The following is a 5973-nucleotide window of genomic DNA, read 5'->3' on the forward strand; positions in this document are numbered from 1 at the left end:
CGTTCTAAGCATGGCTAAGCATAAATAAGCATTCTCGGATTGAAACGGGTAACAAGGTTGATATGAAAAGAACAAGGTTGGTAATGCACCAATTAGGTTTTCACTCAACTCCTAATCACTTAATGTAGTATTTAAAAGCAAAAGCGATATAAATTTGTAAAACACAAGGTAGGTTTAAATACATCCGGGGCTTGCCTTGGTTGTCGGAATAATCAGGTTTTGTAGACGTTCCACAGGTATCAAATCCGACCTCAACAGACGGATTAACCTCCTCAACAACTTGATTGACTACCATGTTCTTTCTTTCATTCACTACACATAGTAACAATGCCATGTTTAATATGATGCGAGATATAAAACATGTTGCTTGATGATGGATGCAAAATTAACAACTTGAATACAACTTTCCTTCGCGGTACAGTTACAAGCCAACAACAACTTAAACCATTTCATAAATTCAAACACTTACTTTAAGTACCAAGGATCACTTTATACTAATGACCCAAGATCATCACTCAATCAACAATTCAAACAAAACCTAGATCATTAAGGTTTACTATTTGCTTTTATGAATTAATTATTTAATTAAAAGATATGAAATAAAATCAACTTTCTCCAAATGAGCTAAATTTTTTTGTGAAGGCTTATCACATGATAACTAAGTGGCAAAACAATTTTCATAATTTTTGGATAAACAATAAAGCCTAGAAAATCATGGAAACCCATTTATTAATTAATTAGAGCAATTTTTATCACATTCAAAATGTACTGAAAATCAACATTTAATATTTTTCCTAAATATTTAACATCACATAGAGGTCACACAAAAAATTTCATTATTTTTGGAGCTCTATTTAATTCTACACAAAAATAACAAAAACTTACATTATTCATCCATTTCTGCAAAATAGAAAATCCATTTTCCAATCAAACCGACACTGGCAGCGGGGTCCCACCTGTCAGCACGATTCTCCCGCCATAGCAGCGACGACCACATGTTTGACCGCTGGTAACTCGCCGCCGGTGAGGTCTCTGGCCACGGCGAAGGTACCAACACATTCCCCACATCACAACGCATCGATTGAATGTGCTAGCTAGATCAATTACAGCGGGGTTCGAGCTTGACGCCGGCCATGGTGGCCATGATGGTGCGGCTACACTATGCCAACGAAACAAGGCCAGTAGTAGTTAAACAAAGTGCTTGGGAAGAATCAGGAGCTCACCCCAAACACGCTCGAGCAGAAATCAGGACCGGAGGAGCAACGGTGAAGCGGGTCGACGATCACAGCAGCCACGGTGGTGCAAGCTACGTCGGCAGCGGTGTTTCGATGGCTGTGGTGGACAAAAGGATCAATCAATAGGGCACAAAGCATCATGGCAACATGGCGAAGTAGGAGCTACACCGAGCAAGAGCAAAGACACACCTCGGAGTGCTGGCCACAGTGACACGCACTCGCTGGTGGTGCTGCCGGCCGCGAGGAAGAAAGGCGCGCACAATGGTTTCCCGGCGAAGTCAAGCTTCAAGGGTTGGTCGGCTAGGTGCGCAAGGAGCAAGCAAAGCTATGATGTGCTTTGCTATGACTGGTTGGCGCTATGGTGATGGCACAAGCTCAACAGAGCAACGGCGACGGCGTCGGGAAAAACAGGGGAGAAGAAAAGGAGAAGAACGGCGACGACGTGAGCTTTATAGGGCGGCCAGGAAGCAAGAAGAAGCCACGCAGCAGCCTTCCCCTACCATCGGAAAGCCGAAGATGGCCACGGGTGCGACTGGAAGCCGTCGAAAGCTCGCCGTCGGTGAGGTGTCACCTGAAGACACTGTTCACAGAAATTACCGAATTGCCACTCGTCTATTTTCCCAAATTACTCCCAAATTTGTATGGTAACTCAAAAATCTCCAAAAATAAAAGTTGTTCCAAATTCAATGTTCTACAACTTTGCTTTAATAACCATACTCTAATTCGGTTTACATTTGGAAATGCAAGTTTAAAATCAAAAGGGGACACTTTAAGTACATTTCGTCTTTTCAAATTACTTCAAATTTTATATAACAACTTTGAAAACTCCAAAAACCAACTTTATACACCTTGACAAGCTCTACACTTTTGCTTTTAGGCTCAACCCCAAAATGTGCTTAGATTTTGAATTAGGTTTTTAGGGTAGAATTTAAATACTGAAAACTAGGGTTTTCGGAAATTCCAAATTAATACAAAGATTTTGAACTTGATTCAAACCATACAAGTCAACACATATAACATAAAGGTAAACTTGTTTTAGTGTATGCATATCAAAATTTTCACTAACCCAAAATGTTGTGCAATGCATATGATGACATGGCATGTTTTAGTATTTCAAACACCCGAGGTGTTACAATCCTTCCCCTTAAAAGAAATCTCGTCCCGAGATTAAAGTCTGAGGGTAAGTAATGGAAAAGGAAATGTGTCGAACGAACACATTCAAAACCTATCCATAAAATAGCTAAGGTCCTTTTACAAAACAAGGTTTGTAATGACAAACACAACTAACATTATTCTATATTAACGCTAGAAACTCTGGAAACTATTCTAGCAAGTAATCTTTGGATTCCCAAGTAGCTTCTTCTTCAGAATGTTGGTTCCATTGTATCTTGTAGAACTTGATTGTTCTCCTTCATGTGACACGGTCTTTCTGATCCAGAATTTGGATAGGATATTCCAAATAGGTCAAATCAGGTTCAAGTTCAACTCCTTCAACCTCAACATTTTGATCAGGCACTTGAAGACATTTCTTTAACTAGGAGACATGGAACACATCGTGTATAGCTAAGAGATGTTCTGGTAATTTCAAGTGATATGCCACCTTTTCACACCTCTCTAAAATTTGAATATGGTCCAATATAACGAGGTGCTAACTTGCCTTTAACACCAAAACGGGTAACTCCCTCCGGAATATAATGAGCACAAAAAGCAGTGCGGAACTCGGCCCCAGTTAACTGAACACCTAATGGTTGCATAGCCACAAGGTTCACCCACCAAGCACCTGCTGCGCCTCTAAGCTGTTGAGCAGCAAAAATAGGCTTCTGGAACTTCGTGCATGGAATAAGGTCAAACTTCTGCTCCATGGTACAAAGCCAATCATCAGCTTCCAGTGGTTTGTTAGCCTTGGTAAATACTAGTGGTCGTGTATCGGTGAAATCAACATACGTAGCTTCTTGCCTATGATGATTGCGACCATGGTTCCCTTGCATCATATTCTGATTACTTTGAGCTAACTCCCGAAGCAATCGAGCATTATCAACAGTCACATTGACTAGCGCCGCAATAGCATCAGCCAAATTTGGCAAAACTGGTGGCGGATCAAGAATACCATCCTCATCTTGTGAAGTACTAGGAATAGTCGAACCCCGAGTACGACACATTTGTTCATGACAAACCAAACTTTACTCATAAGCCTTTATTGAACTATTAAAAGAGCTTACTACAAACACATTACAGTGGGGTCACTTATTTATACACTAGTCCGCACTTAAGCAAAACTACCCAACTAGACTAGAACTCGCTATATTACAACTCTACTCTTCTCCTCGATCACATCAAACCTCATGATCGGTATCTATTCCCGAAACATTTCCACCTTCCTCATCACTTTCATTGACCATCACTACTTCTTCTAGATCTTCTTCTTCTTCCTCTTCAAGTTCATCATTATCAGCAATGATGACACCAGGGTCCATTGCATCTACCTGAGGTTCATGATTTGGATCCAAAAGATTGTTCAACCTATGGACTTCTTCATGTAGATTGGTAGAATATTCTTCTAAGTCTTCTACATAGAACTCTAACTCATGAGCTTGGGCCCTAGCTACATCTTCTCTATGCCAGGCTTCATTTCTTCCTTCCACCATACAAACTAACATACGCTCACAGTTCTTATGAGCGGTGGTGAGACACCTCAATTGATCCTGTAATCTGCCCACCTGGATGACATCCAAGGCCCTATCTCTAGTAGCCTGTGCTAACTCTATTGAAAGCCTCTGTATTTCAACCTAGGGATCAGGTCTAAGGCTGCTACTGCTAGCACCATCACTCCTAGGAGCAAGCTGGTGACAAGGAACTCCTTTGGGTCCAATAGACTTACGGGGCATTATCTTGGTACGAGCCATACTGTAGGAAGCAAGATTTCAAAACAGTAAGATGATCTAACAATAGTCTCAAGAGCAGCAAGGATGGATTACACAACTTAACCCAGACTCACTACCCAACCTAGACTCAGAGGTAAAGGAAGTAACAAGTGGATTAATCATGATGCATGAATTGTCCTTATGAACAAAAACATCAAAGCTCATAAACAATAGTTGTTATTTATATAGGGCATAATAAGATCACTACTCCACCACACAAAGCCTTTTTAATCAAATAAGGAATGATGAGAATGAAATAAGATAAGCTAGAAGCAATTTGGACCAAATTAACAGGTTAAATTTATTTGTCCAAATCATTTTGAAGTTTTTGTAAAACAATACTACAAAGACTTTGTAACGATCGCTCTGATACCACTCTGTGGTAGAACCTCCTAAATTATAGGGCCCATATGCACTTGTCACTGTCCAATGACCTCTGATGACTATGCATGTGTTCCTAGTAACTTAAGAAGACTGTCGGGTGTCCATGGGGAACCCTGATTTATCCACGATTTCTGAGCAGGATCTCATTATAGAGTCATTGTAGTATTACAACATTTATTCAAATATCTATATCAGAGTAAAATAGCAGAAGTCTTACAATAACTTAATTTACAAAATAGTTGTTTCACAAACTAAGTACGATTATTATGACAAACCATAGTAGTGGAGTGGCATTAGTAACATAAACAAAACACACAAGAAAAGTACTCTGCCCAAAGGTCACACATTCACTTATCATCATCGATTTGAACAACAGTCATGTAACACGGCCCAAGACAGACCTGCGCATAAGTCTCACCTAGAACAAGGGTCAACGAACCCTGAGTACAAAAGTACTGTTGATGCAAAAGTGGATCTGCAAACACAAAGGGCTAATACCCGAATCGATATCCAAAGCGTGCCAGTCGATTTGACCTGTTAATCGACAAGGATGAAGATACGAGCACTTTGGTCCTGACAACAGCGATACGCCCGGAAGTCACGGCCAAGAGGTACTCACATGGAACTCGAGAATCACCGAAGGTCGCACTGAAGCGATGCAGCTCGCCGAATCAATGAGAACTCGTGAAAAGGAAAAATATGCAAATTGACGAAGTCGCCGAAAAGTAAGTAGATGCAAATAGGAGTAAAAATTGGTTTTGATATTGATTGATCTCTCTTTTACATTGCCCTTCAATCTATATTTATACCCTGATCTAAAGAGACATAACCAAACATAACTAGGACACCAAATCCATACCTAAGGAAATACGTGACTCTGACATGAATCATATTCTAATGAATACAGAAAAGGAAATCAACTCCTATCTATTTCCCTGTCCACTTCAATTACGATGGAAATCTCACCGACCTCCTTTCCATCGGCATACTTCCTGTTTCATCGGCAGTAGCATTCAAGCCCCCCTTCATCGGCATCGACAATAACACCTCCAACCTCATCAGCAACGCCCGAGTCTAAACCAACCTTTCCATCGACCACCACCAACCATCGGCAACCATCTTTACAAGCTGGCTTTCATCGGCTATCAGAGTATACAGTAACTTTCCTCTTGCCAATCAGTCCACTTCGATCATTTTGACACGTGCAAAAAACGGTGTCAACACATGCCCCCCAATTTTGGAGTATAAACCATTAATGCCCCGAAATTTACTCCAAATAACGTTTGCCTTCGCCCGATTACCGTAACTCATTCTCCAAGCCAAAACCTGATCTGTTATCAAATCCAATCAAATCTAATCCTGATTCACACATCTCAGTAAATATCGCACAATCGCCAACCACTCTTGCCTTGATTATGGTTAAGATACCGAAA

The sequence above is a fragment of the Miscanthus floridulus genome, chromosome 1 (assembly GCF_019320115.1).
Source record: "Miscanthus floridulus cultivar M001 chromosome 1, ASM1932011v1, whole genome shotgun sequence".
Lineage (NCBI taxonomy): Eukaryota > Viridiplantae > Streptophyta > Magnoliopsida > Poales > Poaceae > Miscanthus > Miscanthus floridulus.